We start from the raw sequence: 20439 nt of genomic DNA on the forward strand, positions 1-20439 counted from the left end.
GAGAGCAGAGGAGGATTTGGCAGTTTAACTGACAAACACAGTCATAACTCTGCATATGTTGGTCAAAAGTGGAATGTAAAGACATCAGTGCGTAGAGTTTTTTCTCAGGAATTCAATGGTGTGCTTTTTGAAGGTGTGAGTGTTTTAGTTTAGAAGCTACAAGTGTTTGTTTGAGAGTATGTACATGAGGGCAGAGACCCTTCAATTGTGGTTTCCATGACTACAGTAAACAAATCTCTGCCATCTGTGCCTGAGTGGAGAGCAGCTAAAAAGTGTACATTTTTAGTGTGTGAAAAGTAAATAACTCTGCATTTGTTGCTTGGAAGTGGAATATAATTCCATATATTTGTAGAGATTTTTCTGAGGAATCCAGTGGTGTGTTTTGTTAAGCTGTGAGAGTTTCAGTGTAGACGTGACAAGCATTTGTTCGAGAGTATGTACAATGAGAGGACACGCTCTCCCCATAGACTTCCATTATAACGTGAATTTTTGTCGTAACTTTGACGGCTTATAAAATCCAAACCGAGCGCGTAGTATATTATTCTTACTGAACTTTTAATCAGCAAAGTCGGGAGAGTAATGTGTGAAAGTTTGGAAGCGATACCATTTACGGTTTAGGAGGAGATAGATTTTGTTCGGAGGGTGCGATGGTGAAAAATTGGACTTTTGTGTCCAAATTGTGGACGTCCTGTTGAAGTTAGGTTAGGGGTCAGAGTGTACGAATTTTTCGTCTTGATGAGACGAATCCACCGGTGTTGGTCCCATGTCTGTGGGACATTCCTCGGGGAAGTTATTGACGTAAACGTGTTTTTGGCTTGCTAGGTGGCGCTGTTGAGTTTTGCGTGTAAATTTTTTTTAGAATATCAAATTTTTCGCCGGACCGGACGTGTCTGCAAAAATTCAGCGAATTTCATGCATGTTCAGGGGGTCAAATTAAGCGTTAAAGAGTTCGCGGAATAAAGAAAGAATAATAAAACGGAGCAATTTCAGATATAATTTTGCCACCATTGGTTTCAATGGGAGACCTCACCCCCCTGTCCCCCCCCGGACCCCCCTGTGATGTTTTTAGAGGCCTGTGATGCTCCTAAGTGTGTGTTTTTACTGCTTTTAGCGCTGACTTCGTGTCTCTCTGACTTCGAAACATAATAGGGTCTTCGCCCAGAAGTACCTTCTGGCTCAGGCCCTAATAATAATAATAATAATAATAATAATAATAAAACGCAGCAATTTCAGATATAATTTTTGCCACCATTGGTTTCAATGGGGGACCTCACCCCCCTGTCCCCCCCCGGACCCTCCTGTGATGTTTTTAGAGGCCTGTGATGCTCCTAAGTGTGTGTTTTTACTGCTTTTAGCGCTGACTTCGTGTCTCTCTGACTTCGAAACATAATAGGGTCTTCGCCCAGAAGTACCTTCTGGCTCAGGCCCTAATTAAAGCTGCAAGCAGCGTTGTTAGGGCCTGAGCCCCCGCGCGGCCTATGGCCGCGTCCTTGACACCGGCCCGAATCCAACGGTGTAATCGGCAAATCCCTAGGCCTTGTAGTTTAGGAGATACGAGCCTCAGTGCGCTGCACAGTGTGAGAGCAGAGCTGAGAGCCGGCCATTTAAGAGCCCCTCCCTTCTCTGCTCGCTCTCTGCCATCTGTGTCAGAGTGGAGAGCAGAGCTGAGAGCAGAGCTGCTAGCTGGCCCTTTAAGAACCCCTCCCCCGCTGCACTGTGTCTGATCTGTGCTGGAGTGGAGAGAGTGGAGGATTCAGAGAAATGTAGTGTGTAAAAGCTGAATAAGTCGGCATACGTTGGTCAAAAGTCACACAAAATACCATATTTTTGTAGGGATTTTTGTCAGGAATACAGTGGTGTGTTTTTAAAAGCTGTGCGATGTATGGTATAGACGTGAGAAGCATTTGTTCGAGAGTATGTACCCTGAGAGGACACGCTCTCCCCATAGACTTCCATTGTAAGGCGAAAAGTGTCTCCCCCACTTTGACGGCTCATAAAATCCAAACCAAGCGCGTAGTATATTAACCTTGAACAACTTTCAATCAGCACAGTTGGGAGAGTAATGTGTGAAAGTTTGGAAGCCCTGGCATTTACGGTTTAGGAGGAGATAGATTTTGTTCGGGGCGCAAAATTGTCCAAAATTAGACATTCGTGTCCAAATTGTGGACATCCTGTTACAGTTAGGTCAGGGGTGTGAGTGTATGATTTATCCGTCTTGATGAGACGAGTTCAATGGTGTTTGTCCCATGTCTGTAGGACATTCCTACAGTCTGTGGCGTGGTTTTTTGTGTATGTAGGTGGCGCTATTGAGTAGAGCGCCTCTTTTTTTTTTAATTATCGAATTTTTCGCCGCACCCGATGTGCTTACCAAATTTGGTGAGTTTTCATGCATGTTTAGGGGGTCAAATTTACTTTTGAAGTGGCGAGTGTGACTTCGAAACATAATAGGGTCTTCGCCAGGGACTGGCTCAGGCCCTAATAAAAAGGACAGCGCAGACTACCGTCAGCCGTCCCCACGAGCGTCGCACTTGACGGCTCACCATGAAGGACGGATTAAATACAGAGGATGAATTTCACCGTACGATATACATGTGGCAATAAAAACATCCCAAAAAAATGCCATGGAGAACTTGATGTACTTGGCAGGTCATGTAATTATCTTAATGAACCTGTCAGAAGTATTCAAAACTGAGTTTACCATTCACCATTTTAACACACAAGTGACTCACAAGGTAAAAACTATACCTGCTACACACTCTGTGGACCTATAGTCACCTTCCAATGGTACATCAAAAGTTTCAAGTCCGAAAATCGAAAAGCTTTCAAGCTAAAAGTGTAGCATTATTTATTTTATTTTTTTTTAAGTCTTGTCATATCCAGTATAATATTAAAAAATTCTCAGAAGCACATTCATCTGTTAGAAGAGCCGGTCCAGCAATGCTTTTTTTTTCTTTCATTTCGTCTGTTGTTAGGTGTTAATTGTTACTATGGAAACATGTTCTGAAATAGTCTTGGGTGGTCTTTGAACATCCAATTAATCAGTCTATTCTTATGAAACTAATACTTGCCGGAGAGAAACTAAGACTGATTTATATGTCAGATCCATCTATAATTTGTTGTTTGTTGTTTGTTTTCGGGAAATCACACATAGATCAGCGAAAAACAAACAAAGAGCTGCTTGTTTATTTAAAGTGGCGTTGAAAGTGCTACATTTCCTTTATTTATGCTTGACAGTGGATATTTTTGATTTCACTCGGACTATATTGCTCAAAGATTCTCGCTGCGACCTCAAGGATGACACTGAGACTTCTAAGATGACGAGTAATACCTGTCATCATCAAACCGCTTTTAATGCCCCAACTTCCTGTACGGGGCTCTTTCTCTGACAGCTGTTGCCGGTGACAACCAGCAGATACCTCAGATGAATTATGAGACGTTCCCCCAAGTCGACTGCTGAAGACCCTTGCGCCTCGTCCTGATTCAGTCCGGCTTTAAACACCGTGGAAGAAAGACAAAAAGAACAGAGGAAGATGATCAGGACTCGCGATGAAGAGGAGAATCATTTTATACATTATTTCCTATCAATTTTGTTTGCCTTGTTTTCCACCTTTTTGTCTACAGCTGTTCGTTCTTTGTGTGACTTGAAAAAACAAACATTCAGTGAATATTTTGAAAATACAATAGCAATTTTAAACACAAAGTGATTCACAAACAAAATATAGTATGGATATAACAGATGTTTCTCCCTCATTTGGCAAACACTGGTTCTCTTTCCTTTCTTTTAATTGCTTTAGAGGGAAGATGCACTCTGACTCAGGATGAGTGTGTGTGTGTGTGTGTGTGTGTGTGTCTCTCTCTCTCTCTCTCTCTCTCTCTCCCCATTTCACCATTGCTGGCCTGCGTGTGGGGTCTCAAACTGAGACAGAGTTCTTCTTATTCGCCCCCTACAGCTCTGTCTAGCTGATGAGAGTCAGCCTAAGTTCTGCATGGCTCTCGTTTCATTTATAAAACCCGTTTCTTGGGAGACTCAACTTCTTATCATGCAGATGTTTGTTAGAGGTGATACACTTACTTATTTCTAAATTCAGAGCAGCTAATCGTGATTATTTCAATCAAATCTGAGAATCCTCAAGCACATGGGGGGACTAACTCTGGAGCGCCGGTGCCAGGATTCACCGTTGTATGATGGTAAATAAAACCGAGCCTCACTTTTAATCCAATGGAGCTAAATGTATTTGACTATGTAGATCATAACCTGGAAAAAAAAAACAGGAGAAAAGAGTTATTAGCCTACATTTTATACAGTGCAGACCACTGATTAATCATTTACTAGACACACATTTCCTTAATGAGAGTATGCTGGAACACATATTACTTTATTATTGTTAAACAAGCCTGCAATATACAGTATTTATTCAGCTGTAACCTGGCAGGGATCTAAAGTAAGTGGTCAAACAGACATGCACTCTTGTCCCTGCACCTCCCGATGTCCCTGGTCGTGAGTACCGTTGATCGTCTTCTGTGCAGATTTAACCGTGGTTGCCATGCAGCAGTTGATGCAGGAAGTGAGGACACCTTCAACCACACACCTGTAGATGGCCACCTCAGGAAGTAGAGGTTGTCTGTCTGTTATCTGCATCGAGCCTGATACTGCATGTATAACAAAGGGCTCAGGGCTCCTCCCTTTGTGCACCCGCTGATGAGGATGATAGAGGAGGACGAGATGCGGCGTGGCCCCCTGGGATGAGCTCGGACCAAGAAATGATTTCATTATTTCGCCAGAGTTTGTAGGATGATGTATTGAAGGTGGAGCTAAGTCCAAGTGAGTGAAGGCCAGGTGAACCATAGATGAGATGATGTCATCAGTGGAGGTTTTTTTTTGTTGTCCTGTAATCAGCAGGGATCCACTGTGATATGGATGATGTCCTTCATTGGGCCACGCGACCAGCCGTCTGAAGCACCTCACGATTATTGGGGTCAGCACTACTGCTGAGGCTTTTCACTGTTGAGGGATGGTGGTGGCGGCCCGGGAGATGTCCCTCAATGCCTCTGAGTCTTTGAGGACCCAGTCTAGTATGTCCCCTGATCCTGCAGTAGCTCTTGGGTTATCTATCTGGAAGGAAGTCCTCAAACCTGCTGCAGTCATGATACACAGGGGCATGCATCTCTTTTGTCCTAGTCTGTAGTGTTCTTGATGTCCCTCTGCATACTGTAGGGAAGGGGGGGGGGGTTATTGGTGGAAAACTGTCTTTCAAGAGAATAAGTGGCTTTGGCCCTCTTGATGTATGCAGTCAGGTTTGTCCTTGTTGCTCTGAGTGCAGGTACACCACCAGACCTGCACTCAGAGTCCTGGGCTTTCAGGAATGAAGAATCTTTGCATTCAGCCGATGATCCTGGTGGTGATAGAGGGTGGCTGCTCACGTGTGAGTCTTGCTGGATGACGTAACAGTACAGATCAAACGTACATTTAAAAGATTGTGTTGCTGTTTTCTCAGTGCTGAGCTGGAACCTCTCTGTCTGACAATCTTTTGATCACCCCCCCCCCCCCCAAACAATGCCATCTTCTTTAGCAGAAAAACACCAAAAATACTGAGGGACTAGGATATTAAATCTTAAATGTGGTTTTCCTCTGTGACATTTAGATTTCTTGCCTGAAGTAATGAGGAGTGACTCAGAAGCTGGTCGGTCAGGACTTGCAGCTCGAGGCCTGAAAATAAATATATATTCGTATATTCTTTTTTTTAATTTTCTGCCATTTTCCTGCCCACTTTGGCACAATGGCATGATAAATACTTTGCCACATTGCAATCAGAAGTAAATGAAGAGAAAATTGCACTCAACTGCAATTTTATGGCTAGAACGAGCACAAGAGGAATATCTTTGAGTTACAGGCCTTGCTCAAGGGTACCCGAGGTCAGGAAAAACAGGAGGGGGCATTTGGATTTAGATCCTTCAAAATAAAAATTAGGGATCCGAGCGTTTGCCAAATGTTGATAAAAGTAAATAATTTTACCAGTAAGAAAGAGAGAGAGAGAACAAAGGCACAGGTAGTTTAAGTTCAACGAAACCAGATCAATATCCACAATTACAGCTGGTGCACCGGTGTCATTTTCATCTTTCAAGCACAATACGGTCTATTTCTTATCATAAAGGATATACTTTAAACTGTGAGTACTTTTGATAATTTAAGCATCTTGCCAACACTACTTACTTTTACATACTTGACTATCAGTCAGTATGTTGATATTGGATTTTTATTTATCTATTTATTTATTTATTTTACTACCATATATCAGTTTGTGCAACTGCCCCAAAAATGATATAGTGGTTGGGCTGGAGGTAGCAGCCAATATTTCTACACTCCACGCCAAACCTGGTTTCCAAAATATATTATGCAATAACAGGTCAGAACTGCTCCCCACAACACTCGGCACCTTTTTTAAACTTTTTTCTTCTGATTGTTTTGAGGAACTGGCCGCTGTGAAATAGTTTTGTGTCTGAGTGTACTTAAAAAAGAAAGTTTAATTGTTATTTATGGATCTGCCCCACATGTCACTCAAGCCTCATTTTCAGCAGACCTCCCTGACCACCAACCCCAGGTCACAGCACTGTACCCGGCGTTGCCAGCAGGCCTGAGGGATCTCGGAGACCTGTGACTCCTGTCTGTATAAATTATTCACTCAAATGCACCTGCAAACCACACAAAACTGATGTCAGTGCTCCGGTACACTGTCAGCATTGATGGATATTTATAACAAAAGTTCAGTTGGCAGTTGTGATATGGGGGGACTTTGCTAAGGGCCCCCCGGAATACCTAGGAGCTAGTTTTGAATGCGGAAAAACAAAGATGTGTACAGGCAAGTCTGTGCTGTGGTTGTCAGGGTATCAGTGCTCCTGGATTTCTCCTGCAGGGTAATGACAGCTTGCCTTGTCAACAAAGAGCTAAATTTTGCAGGATTCAAACCTCCCGAGTGTCACAAGGTGCTTCCTGAAAGATACCGTGGCTGCAGTTTCACACCTCATATGTAAAGGCTTACAAGAATCACCTGGAATTAAAATAAATCAACTTTAATCAGACAAGAGGCAGTAATGAGATGTCAGAGCTATACTAAATATCTATGCTTAGACAGTTTATAAGGCACAAAGTAATCGAAGGCCACCATGGCTGGTTTGATTCCCCAGGGTTTTGTTGTGGTCCACACATTGTGTCTGTTGGTGGGGAGAAGACAGAGCAATTGGTACCGAGCTTTGATCTCAGAGTTTTCACTTTGATCTCTAACACCCAGATATCGCAACAGAGCATCAAAGGTGTCCTATCACAGTCTTTCTGAAGGACTTTTATCTTAGTCCTCTTAGATGTCACAAAATATGAAAGCCATCAAAGCAGAATGTGATGTTGTTACTTCTAAATGCACCGTCCCCTTATCTTGGGCACTACCTATCGTTTGAGGGATGGGCCAATTGTGTGACGTCACAAAACCTCTTTGACACCTCTGACTTCAGCTTTAGAGTTGTTGATTTCACATTCATTTAAGTTTGTTTTAAGACGCAAGTTTTGAAATTCAATCTGCCACGCCATCAATAAATTGATGAAGTTTTATTATTTGTTGTGGCTCTGGTTGTTGTTTTTGTTCAGAAGATGATAATGATGATGGATTATTGATGATGGTTTGTGTGTACCTTCACTGCCTACCCCAATGCCACTCTGTGGTTTCTCTCTCTCTCTCTCTCTCTCTCTTTCTCTCACACAAACACACACACACACACTCACTCACGCACGCACAAAGAACGCACACACACACACACACACACACACACACACACACACACACACTAGAGTTATGAAGTGGCCCTTGGGGTGTCACATAATCTGTCCTTCAAGGTATCTTGCTTGTTTATTGCGTCCGCTGATGTAAAAGTGAAGATAAACTCATAAAATACCAGACAGATGGACAGAGAAATATAAAGTTTGGATAGACTCAATTCTGGAACTTCAAAGACCTTTTTTCTGCCACCAGTTTTAATGAAGCTTTCTCAAAGGGGAACAAGCAGTGAGACTCTCTTTATTAAAGCACTGCCACTAAGGGCCCCCTGTGGACCCACATAACAAAGTATGTCATTAAAAATTAACTTTGGGTGGAAGAGACGAACCACACAGGAGAGAGAGGGAGTGAGATCTGAGAGTGACCACCATGTGGCAGCAGCAAAGTTCTAGGCTCATGGCGGACTGAAACCCAGGACATGCTTGTCATATGACCTCAATGACCCTGGATGGTCAAAACCAAATAACTATTCTCCTGCAGAAGAACCTAAAGAACAACAGAACTGGAGTTGGACGCTAGCGCTAATCTTCCTTAGCAGCATGAGCAGTGCTTTACATTCAATCGGTGGCCTTTTTCCACCAAAAAATAGTTCCCCTTCGCTTCATTGATTCCTAGATTCCTAATAACTTTAGTTCTTCAAAATCTGTTAATAGAGGCTATTTAAGGGGTTTCTGCATTTTAATTTAAAAAAAAATATAGGGCTGAACAGACTTTCCTGGAAGTTTACTCTTAAGTCATCTAACTTATCTCTTATGTGATCGCCAATGTTGTTTTTTTCTGTTACAGAACAACTCAAAAAGTTGAGGATACACTCTGGTGGGACAAAAGTATTTGAGTTGAGGAATTGATTCGATTTTGAAACTGATTTGGATTTGATGGCATCATAACACACAGGGCAAAGGTATACGCCCTTGGCGTGATGTCTGGCCTTTTTCGTGCTGTTTTTCAGTCAGAAGGATCACACGATAAATATGAGGCAGATTTTCACCAAACAAGGCGGAGGAGGGCGTTGGGGGGTGGGGCGGCATGAGCCAAGGAAGAACCCGTCACTCACCTGCTTCAACAGTTCTGAATTTAGCCTCTCTGTCCGTTGAGAAAACTTTGGAAGACAGAGCTCTTTCATCATGCAGTAACAGACGGTACAGTTAAAGCGTATTTATAGTTGATGCTTTTAAATTTGTAATGTTTTTAATAAACCAGGCTTATATAATTAGAATCCGGCACCAAGGACAGTTTCCTTCAGTTAGATAGTCATAGCCAGAAGTCAATTAAAAGCCAGGTCTGGTGTAGTATCCCGCCCCAGAAATAAGGTCGGAGCTAAGATCGAGTAACGGAGGTGGGTTTTTTTCTTTAGTATTTTGTGTTTTTTCTTGAATATACTTTTTTTCCCCCTTTCATATGCTTGTCTTTGTCAGCTCTCACACAATAATTATCATGCAGACATGCTGATACGAGGCCATAAAGTAACATATGGCAGTGATTTTATTTTTAAAAACCAGCATTAAAACTGTTAATTGCTCTACGCAGAGGTGTTTGTGTTGATTTCATTCCTCATTACCTTCTTTTCTCACGTTCGGCAAAATCAATCCGTTACGTCGAACCACTCAGTCCTTTGCTGTGACAGGAACGAACAAAAAAAACCCAACAACATATACTGTTCATAATTAAGACTGAAGAAGTAAACCTGGTTATATGTTTTATTTCTAACTGTCACGTTGTCTCGTGCTCTGCCTTCCACCGGCAACAACCCTCAGCGAAAGATGTTATTGCACCCGTATTGTAAAGGGTTAGAAATTACTTGAACATGGAGGACAGATCATGAGGCTCACGGAATGATTAGGCTATTCATGTCAAGCGACTAAAATACAACCTTTCTCCTCTTTGTAGCTCTTTCAATCAGTCCCGACTCAGTTTTTTCATCCTCGGACTAACCCACTCCAACTCTCCACACGACCTGCTTATGAATACTAAGCACTTTCCCAAAAATTGATTGAACGTTTCAGCTGCATTTTTTGACAGTAACGAATTTTCTGCTTGTTAGAGACATTTGTATAAGACCAAGAAGTTCCAGCTATGTATTAAAAGTTTGATTTACTTTTGCTTCCATAGTACTAAAATAGGCAACAGGCGTGCAGATTCATTTAAAAAAAAAAGTGGTTAGAATAAACTGTTTTTATGACAAAGAAACAATTTGGCAAGATAAAAATGTTTTGATTTCAATAACTGGAATTGCTTCGGGGTTATTTTCTCTGACGTGTAAAATAGATTACTTAATTCAAAGAATTTATCCACCAACCCATCCTGTTAATTAATGTTAGGTTGGTTAGACTTAATTATTCTTTTAAGATTCAAAGAAAATGAACAGTTTAATAACCTTATCTGGTTTGCCTAACTTAAGAAGACTCATAAGACTTACTTTATAATGCAAGAACTGGAATTACTAAAAAAGCAAAGTTATTCTACGTGAGGAGTCTGAGGATCAGTGTATACACAATTTTAAGATATTTTGAAAGAAGCTCGGAGTAGAAGATCAAAATAGAAAAATACTGCTTGAAAATTCACAAAATATTTGGCACAATACAGTTATCAAAGTCACTCAGTAAAGCTACTGTTATGTTTGACGCTTACCCGCCAAAGCTCTTTCATTTTTGTGGCATGAAGACAAGACTTTCAACTCCAGGTGTCCCGCCTCAGGCAGTAACATGCCCTCCTGCGGCTCGCTGACTCTGGGTTCAAGGATATCTTCAACAATACACCCTACTCAAAATAATAAAGGGAACACATGAACCACAGATCCCACGTCTCAATGAATGAAAAATCCCAGTTGAAAATCTTTATTGATTAACCTACGTAGTGAAAATTGTTGAGAGCGAAATCATGTAAGAACGATCACTGGAAAGCAAAATCATGAACCCGTTGAGGACTGGGTTCAGGACCGTCCTGAGATCACAGGCAGATCCGACTTCTGTGAAGTTCCTCAAGACTCAGCTCATCATGTGGCTCGGTAGTGCGCGCGGCCTCCATGTACCTGTGTGCGCTCCCTTCAGCTTCTGGACATGCTCCTGATGAGGCTCCTGGGTGTTTATTTTCCAGCCCTGGATCAGGGTGAGGTGTGACGCGACAGCAGTGGATCCAATGATACACGGTGTCCCAGAGGTGCTCGATTGGATTCAGGTCTGGGGAACGGCGGGCCAGTCAATAGCATCAATGCCTTATTCATCCAGGAACTGATGACACACTCCAGCCACATGAAGCCAGGCATTGTCATGCCCTAGAAGGAGCCTAGGGCCCCCTGCACTAGCATGTGGTCTGACAATGTGTCTGAGAACCTCATCCTGGTACCCGACAGCAGTCAGGGTACCTCATGTCTGTGTGACTCTCCAAGGATATGCCTCCCCAGACCTTTACCAACCTCACCAGACTGGCCATGCTGCAGGATGTTGCAAGCAGAACAACGTTCTCCACAGTGTCTCTAGAGTCTCTCACGCCTGTCACATGTGCTCATAGTGAACCTGCTTTGGTTCTCTAGTAAATGCCAGCCAGGCAGGTGGTGCTTAGCTGGTCTAAGCCAGCGTTTAGTTTGTTTTAGCCAACGTTTAGTTTGTTTTAGCCAGTGTTTAGATTTTCCAACCCATTGTTTAATGTGTGTTAGGCAGAGTTTAGCTTTTCCCCACAGGCGTTAAGCTTGTCCTAGCTAGCGTTTAGCATGTGGTAGCCAGTGGATAGCTTGTGCTTACTGATAAGTAATTGCAAGGCTAGGTGGCGTGTTCATGCTATCAAGGCTGGGGGATGTACTCTTCTGATGCTCAGAAGCTCAATTTGAATGAAAGTTGTGTTTTCAAGCAGCAATAAACCAAGCTAGGGACTCTACCTTCAAATAAGTGTGACTTCTGTAAACAGAGCTACAACTGCAGGGTTTCTATGTGTCTATTCTTGCTTGTCAACATCACCTACTGTACTATTCAGGAAAGCAGCAATGCTATATGATGGTAGAACCACCTGTATTTTCTGCCTGACTTCTACCAGTCCATCATATCTCCAGCTAATGTAAATTGATGTCAGCCAGTTAAAGAAATCAGTCAATACCTCAAATAAAACTGATATGGCAATTCTTAGGACTAAAAACAGGGTCCATGTACACCACCAGGCGATCCCAATCGATGCTGAATTTTGGACACATCTGTATATATACACTGAGACAGGCTGAAGACCCCCATGTCTTTTCTAACAAATCAAAGTCAGTCATGGCCTCTTATTCTCTCATTTCAGACAGACCACTGATGTCCACGGAGCCACTCTGCAGGATGGGGCCGTGCAGAGGTAAAGGATGATTATATTCTGCTTGCTCTCTCTGCTGTCATCTTCTAACATTTCTCTTCCACACAATGACCATGAGGAGTACGGCAGGAACACCCGTCACCCTAATGTCTCTGTGCCTTATCAGGAAGAGCTCATAAAGATTCACTCTCGTCCCTCCAAGTAGGCCAATCGCTGTGTCAGCCGCACGAAGGGAAAGGTAACATACGCGCACTGTGTGGCCGCATCAGCAAAAATGATCAAATCAGTTCGTTAATGTTTCACCTCCAACAAACTTTAACTACGGCGTCCGAGAATAGCACAGTTTCCACACTGGATTACACGCCTGTTCATTAAGATTATATTCAATTTGATATGGATTCTTTAAATTCCTCTTTCCTTAAATGCCATTTGAACTTTTGAAAGATTGAATCGAGTGAAAAACGGTACGATTTGAGCACAACCATTTAACCCCTCGCCAATTTAGAAGCTTTTCAACACAACAGTTCTCTTGATATTACCGATGGTGTGTACTAATGGGTTTCTGCTCTATGGCTCTTTGGACTTTGACAGATACAAATACAAACAGAGACAAATACGCGATGTGGACGGAAAGAGAAAGAGGCAATTTGGATCCTCATTAAATTTTCAGAAGTCCTGATGGTCCTCTGAAAATTAAACCAACTGTTCCAAAGCAACCTTAATTTTATGCAACAGTAACTGCAAATTAGTTCCACAAAAAAAAATTTTAATCACACTCTGTGGAGTTAATTTGCTGTGTGGTAATTTTCCATGCTCCCTCTTACATCACTCTCAGTCATGAACCATGATGACTTGTATGATCGCTACTCACCTCCGTCCTGCCCATCATTCCAATCTCTCTGCCAATATGCCATAATGATATATCTAATAGACCTCAGACACATGAGGAATTACATTTATGCAGTTATCAAGTAGGAATTCTCTCTTACTTTACTTTTAGTCAGTATTACTTCGGAGGATCTGATTACAAAGAGGGGGTTGTGCTTTTATTTATTTGTTTTACGTTCATCCCGTTACTTTTAAACTAGAAATTCTAAATGTGCCTCAAACTGAACTGAACAACATTGTTCACCAAGTATTTTTATTTTGGTCAGTCAAATGTTTGCAAGTTAAAATTATGAACATTATTCATCACTTTAATTTCCCTTTCCTCAACCACATGGACCAGCACTGACTGGAGGACCCCTTGGCGTTCCCGGGGCAGTGTGGAGATGTGGTCCCTCTAACTGATCCTGGGTCTGCCTAAACTTTGCCTTTAAAAGTTTTAGAAGTGTGGAATTTGTAGGCTGATCCACTGAGGTAGTTTTTCTGTTATTTTCAATGTCAGTCTTGCCGTCAGAGGTCACCTCCTTTAGACCATTTATAATATGATCCACCACAACAGCTCGAAACTCTTCTTTTACAGAGACACAAGGATGTTTAGTTTTAATTGATGCTCTTTGAGAGGTATAATAACATAACCTTGTGTTGTCTAGGGGTTTGTTCATCTTGAATTTTGATGACCCTTTAATGGCTCGCTTCAAGCTGAAATTCACTTTTTGCAAAGGACTTTATTTCAAAGAACAAATTATGAATTAATATAAAAACAAAAACTACAATATCAGTTTGAGATGCTCAGTTTTGGAAGCTCGCTGCTATCATAAGGCTGTTGTAGCTGCAATGGAAAAGCCCTTGAAAGGCACATGCATATCATTTTAAAGAACCTGGATCTTTTTTTTGGGGGTACTTATTTAATGGCTTTATTGCATTCCAAGCAGGTGATTACATTAGAGTAGCACACTTGTACGCCACGGCTAAAGTAATTTAAATAAATACAACATTTTTAATGGAATTTGGAATTCCCCTGGAGTGACTCCAGTAGCAGGAAAAAAGTGTAAAACTGTCTTTCTTCATATTTCCATAGAAGCTTTACAACACCAGGATCATCTCTCACACGCAGAGGGATGTTTTTTCATTGAACAGAATACAGCCTGACAGCTGTCAGTCATCAAGCCACCAATGTTCTGCTTTCTGATGATAATAGATTCCATTTTGTCATCAAATCAAATCAGCGCTCGTGGCATTATTTGCAAATCGGTCTCTCAAAATAAGGTCTTTTTCGTGCCGAAGTGAAGGCAAACATACATGATTGATTCTGTGACAATAACCAGACTGTAATATCTTCAAGTCGATTCGAAGTCAACGTTACATCTACATGAACGAGTACCTGAGTGGAATCGTACACTTTTAATGCCATTTTTAAACCAATTGAAGAGTTGATTGCAGGGTGTTATGGGTGGGGCCATTTCATAGTCCACCACCCGAAATGAATATGTATTTAATCATTCCAGTTCAGAGTAGAGAGGAAAAGAATGTTGGATATGGTAATTGGCTTTCAAGAGCAGAACACTGGTACATGAAGTTCACAAGGGCTTATGTTGCCATCTCATCTACTGACAGTCAGAACCTCGAGTTACTTCAGAGTGCAAAACTATGCTCCCAAACACTTTTAGTAGAAGTTTGGCTCCATTGAGCCAGTGTGCCCTGTGTATCTGTCACATGGGCACCAGTTTCAAGCCTGTCCATAAAAAAACATAAGGTCCAACAGAACAATAAAAAGCCTCATGGGAAATATGCCAGATCTCAAAGTTGGCTCTTAAACAAGATATTGCACTTCCTCTTAGAAGCAGCACATATGTTCCCTGGGGCAGGATGAACGGCTCCGCCTGGGAGAAGGGAAGAGGAAAGATGAGTGTCTCCATCTGTCTGTGGATCTGGGGGGCTCACAGACCGTTACATCTCCCCCTGCATAAGAAGACACTGGGTAGATCTCCCCAAAGACAGACTTTGTCTCTCAAGCTTCCTGGCCTTGTGCTCTATAGCTGCCATATAGCAGCCAACGCGTGCCAGTGATGGATGGACGACAAATCACCATATGGGCACAGAAATCTCACACGGCTTCAACATTGGTTACTTTTTTTTTTAGAGCTTCCAATACCTTCAACTTTGGAGGAAGTGATATAATGCGCAAATATTTCTGTCATTATTTGCTTTACTTTATGACTTTTTGAGTGAAACATATTAGCGGAATGACTACGTGTCCTAGTTTATGCATTTAATGTGCGGACTGTATATTAGCGTGTGAATGTGCAAGTGTGAACTGAGGGGAGCAGCCATCTCCCTGGCAGACAGGGGCCATCTGGCTGAGGGGTTTGGAGACAGACTCTCTGTCTGTTGAGCTCTATAACCCTTATCTCCTCGTGTCATGTCTCATATGCCCCGACACTCTCTCAGGTCTCCTGGAAGACATGTCTGGCAAGAATGGGACTAAAAGAGAAACTGAGCAGACATCAACCACGATTCTACTGGCGAGGATCCAAATAAACAAGTTATGACCCAACTAGAAATTTTGAATTCTCAAATTGTTTGGAGAATATTACGTTCAGTGTGCTGGTTACATTTTCAGTGGGAAGTTTTGAAATTGTTCCCAGAATGTTCTTCCTAAAGGCAGGATAGGATTCTTTAAAAAAATCTTAATTAACAGAAATATTATCTGAAATGATGTAACCTCCTTAAAAAGTTCTTTAAATACATTTAAACGATCCCTTCGACCTAGAATATGTGGCTAATGTTAGTCAATGTTGTGGGAACACTTCCTTCTAGCTGTGAAAACTGGTTCATTCTGCACGCGGAAATAGCTCATAAATGCCTTCTCTTCTGAATCAGTAAGTCAGGGCAGATCTGCATCAAATGAAAAACATTCATTTTCGTACTAGAAATCAACAGTGTGTGAGAAAACATTTCAGAGCAACTTTCAAATTGTGCCAGGTGTTTTGTAATATTCCGTCTTTATCGATTCTCTCTCTCATAATCAAGTTTGCCGCATGTATTATTTGCGTTAAACTAACTATTGTGGTAACTTTATAGCGTTCTGGCCTCCAAAAAGAGATATTTATCCAAAAAGTGTATTTTCATAGACAGTGGTCCCTCGCTATAACGCGGTTCACCTATCGCGGTTCACCTATCGCGGATTTTTTTAGTGTAATTTTGCATGCTTTTTTTTTTACAGCGTACAGTATGAACGCGCATTGTGTTCGGCATCCTGATTGGCTAAGGGAGAGCCGCACATGTGTTCTGCGTCCTGATAAGCGAAGGGAGTACAGAATGTGTTCGGCTAGCCAGATTTACATAAATGTTCAATCGCTAGCAGTGTGACTTTGAAGTGCTGTATGTTTGCAAGTTCTCTACTTAAAACTTAAAAGCTTAAAACTTGGTTTCTGGTAGAAAACTTGCACCAAGGCCTTCAGAGGAAAAAGACGTTAATAAGAGAGAACTGTGAGAAAATGTTAATGCCTGTCTGAGAAAAGTGTATAAAAGTGTGTGGTTAGGGGTTTTACGGCCTTAAAACATGTATAATAATTGTGAAAAATAAAGCTGATTGCTTCGCGGATTTCGTCTATTGCGGGTTATTTTTAGAACGTATCCCCCGCGATAAACGAGGGACCACTGTATATTTATATTCAATTATTTACCCTCTTACATCTTGTCATGCAGAAATTTCTAGCCACGTATATTTAGCATGAAGCTAAATGAACAGCAGCAAATCTGTCATATGCAGCCATATGCTAATTGTTCATGGCAGCCCAGACTGTGACAATGGGAGCCCTCACACTCATCCACGCTTCTTCTCAATAGCGTTGAAACTGAAATGATCTAATTAGTTTTACCGCAAATTAGAGCCTTTGTGGCTCACTGCGCGAGAGGCTGGAATGAGGAGATGTTGATTACACTGCACGATGGGCTTGAAAGATTGTAAACTGTCATTTTTTTTGGACAGTTTTGCAATTAGCTTTACGCTAAAAATAGTAGCTGGCTCTTTCTGCATTCTGGAGCCACAAAGAAGTGATGCAGGAGGGACAGATGTATTTGGGAGCTCAAGACACCTATTTGTGTGTACTTGAGCTGCAAAATCCACTTTTGGGTAAAGTACTGCTTTAAAGATTAGCCCCCCCTTCTCCTCTAGAATCTGAAACCTAAAGATTGTATTTTTTTTTTTTTTTGCTCTATGTTTAATCAGTCCACCTTATAACAGAGCTGTGATTTTTAAAAGGTCAAGCTCAAACCCACTCCTCCCCAACATCGCCCCCTCCACCCTGCAGCCCCTCACATTCCTACATACAGGACCCTTCCTTACTCATACACACATTCTCACCCTGTCTGATCTTTGTCTCTCTTCCTCTCACCTTTTTGTGTTAAAGGAGCAAAAATCCCCCCCTGGGGCAAACCCACACACCATATCTCCCACCAATGAGTAAGGCTGCAGTAGAATTCCTGCTATTTGTGCATAAATGTGAACGTGCTCATGCGTAAGCCCACCTGTGTGAACCCATGGATGAAAATAACTGTGCTAGACACTGTACTGTATACAGCTCCAAGGAGATGAGCTGGGCACATTATGTTCTGTCTTTCTATTCCAAACATTTTCCGTGCTGAAAAGGTGATTGAGTCAGGTTTACACATTTAAACATACAGTGAGAATGAAAGGGGAGCTGGGATGAGGGACAGACGCGAGAAATTAGAGTGGATACTTGACGACTCAGGAAATAATAGGGTTGTCATCTCCTTCCTTTCGAATTACACATCCAATCTGAGCAGCATGTTGGATCTGATCCCTCAGCCCTTGCTGCGACAGAACTCATAAACCTCAGGCATCGCTGTACTTGTGATTTGGACAACGTTAGACTGGGACATTGTGCTGAGTGCATTAGCATCACAGGCACACAGTTATTAATAACTCTCCTGCATGGTTGAATGTAGTTGTACCAACAATAAATGTATCTAACAGAGAAGAAAACCACTGAGTCCACTTATGCAGGATTTCCTCGCTGTGGATGAGTACGTCCTCAGTATCAAAGCATTGTCCACTAAAGCGAGGTTGTGCAATGACAGACTGTTTTTGATTCTTGTCTCATCATTGACAAAGTCGTTCAGCAAGCCTAATTTCCCTCATCATCTGTCATATGGTAGAGGGGGCTGTTGCACATCATACGATAGATTAATTCAATTTTAGGTTTAAAAACAAGTGAAGAAGAAGCTCCAGGAATTGGAAGACGCGGCAGACGGATCGATGTGGTGGTTCTCCAGGGGGCCTGAGGATCTGCACCAGGCCCACTTAGGAGCACTCTAATTGGATGGATAAATGCGCTGGTTGCCCAGAGCTTCTCTGCAGCACAACCAGGTTGACTGTTACTTTTACTTTGTTTACGAATGAACCAACCGTACAGAATGAGAAAAAACTTTAATTATTGGAGAGTAAATGATGGCGACTTCCATCTAATGAATAATATAGTGACGCTCTCGCTCGAGAGGCCCAGACATATTAATTTATTCATGTCACAAGTACATGCATACAAATGGTTTGTGAATATCTGCGTTATGTTGAAGTATGTACTTTAAAAAAAATGATCCTGTACAGTTCAGAAAATGTTTTGACTTCTCCACACTTTAAGAAGCAAGGTAGTTATGGACCCCCCTCTCATCTGGGAAGTCAAGGTAATCAATATTAACGCACTATTTCTTTTGTTTTATTTATTTAATTATGTACAATTTTTCTTACTGATTCTATTTGTGACCAAGAGATCAACTTATTTCATTTTTTAAAACTTAGAATATTAATTGTGGTGATAAGATTGATTATAACTGTTACTGTACCTCCAATGTAAAGCTGTTGTGGAGCATGGATGCCTTTTCGTCTCTGTTCTATCACGGTTAATTAATAATGGGTCCTTTGGGCAAACAACACTGTCGATACTGCATGTACTTGCTCCGATCGATGAACAAGTTATTTAGGGAACTGGCCGCCCCCTCCTCATACACTAACTGGTTTCAGGTCACACATTAAGTTTCACTTCAGTTTCAGAGCCAATAAAACTAATACACTGTCTCCTCTCTATATTTTTACTTTTAATAGCTCGTGGCTTAGCTGGTGGATACAGAAGCTCCCCTTCTCGTCTCCATAGCGATGAGCAGTCCATTAGCAAATTCCAATAAGCCCTCTGTAGCGTGACAGCATGTTCTCAAACAAATTAGAGCCCTAAAGACAACAGCAATAATATTATTTTCAATTCTCCATCATGTGTTCATTACTCTTCATTTGGACTTGATAAGTGTGGCAATCAAGTGAAATCATATCCCTCTTTTAGGCCTCTTGCGAATTCCCCCTCATATCATCTCTGTAACACGTTCCTGCAAGCTACTGCATTGTAACAAAAAACTTGAGATTAATTTTGTCTGATTAGTCGCTAAATATATCACCGAGCTCCTTCGTAGTCATTAACAGTGACAGCCAGTGCTGTAAAACGCAAACACAATCACAGACGAAATACACAATCAAGACCTTTAAATAATAAAAGATAAACATCAGACGGCAGCTTTTGTTTGATTGTGCAAACATACCAAATCTCTTGTGCTCTCTGAGAGATCTCAGATCTTGCGGGATAATTAGAAGGTGTGTGCTCAGGGCCTTGCTCCATTGCTTTAAATCACTGTAATTGCCCCTGATCTCCTCTTAAAACATCGCTATTCATTCCCCCGTAATTACCGGCACATCTGCTGAAACACATGCGCCTCTGACATCATCGTGTAGTCTGCCTGGTCACTTACGCTGCTGTCTGATGGTGACCTGCCAGCTGTGAGTGAAATAAGGCACTCGTATGATGTTAAAGACACTTTATTATGTCAGTATTACTTGCTATATAAATACTGAGCATTCGTCTTAGCCAACTTGTGTCTCCCCGTCTGAACTAACCTTACCGAAAATCTGGATCTGTGTGCAAATTTGAGATTTTATTAAAATATGACAAACCATAAATTGGGATTGTCAGTGGACTGAGAACACCTTAGCTCTCAATGTGGTCAGTTTTAACAGGGGATGCTATACACAGTCACACCTGCGGGTCTCTGTGACTCGATGGGATGGTAGTAAAACTGACGTGAAATGAGAGATGCTTTTATGCAGAATTCATATCTTTTCTATCTTTCCTTTCCACAACTGGTGTTGTAACTCGCATTCCTGATTCCAGAATAATTTCGCTTTTAGTCTTTCCAAATTTTCTAGAGCCGAAGTTGAGTGATTTTCACAGCATTGCTTATGTTCATACGAACAATATTACTGGAACAAGAACTATTTCAGTGGCTTTGATCGCAAAAGCAGGAGGACACACAAAGTACAAGGTGCAAACACTGACATCCTTAGTGGCCTGATCACAATGTGTCCTCATGGAAAGGAACACATCAAATC

The 20439-nt window shown here is 41.7% G+C and overlaps 1 long non-coding RNA gene across 2 annotated transcripts in view; it reads left to right on the top strand.

The window, feature by feature from the left end:
* Nucleotides 1-18333, top strand: part of LOC147252155 (uncharacterized) — a 47616-nt gene extending 29283 nt beyond the window's left edge. Inside the window, exons 3-5 of one of the 2 annotated variants that reach the window (XR_015118729.1) lie at nt 12093-12143; nt 12268-12339; nt 18211-18333. This is a non-coding gene — a long non-coding RNA (uncharacterized LOC147252155). Of the gene's footprint in view, nt 1-12092; nt 12144-12267; nt 12340-14824; nt 14960-18210 lie in introns of those variants that run through there. The other variant, XR_015118730.1, reaches the window with a different exon arrangement.
* Nucleotides 18334-20439: the final 2106 nt, after the last annotated feature.

The sequence above is a fragment of the Aulostomus chinensis genome, chromosome 12 (genome assembly GCF_037954235.1).
Source record: "Aulostomus chinensis isolate RoL2024-O1b breed Wild chromosome 12, RoL_Achi_v1.0, whole genome shotgun sequence".
Classification (NCBI taxonomy): Eukaryota; Metazoa; Chordata; class Actinopteri; order Syngnathiformes; family Aulostomidae; genus Aulostomus; species Aulostomus chinensis.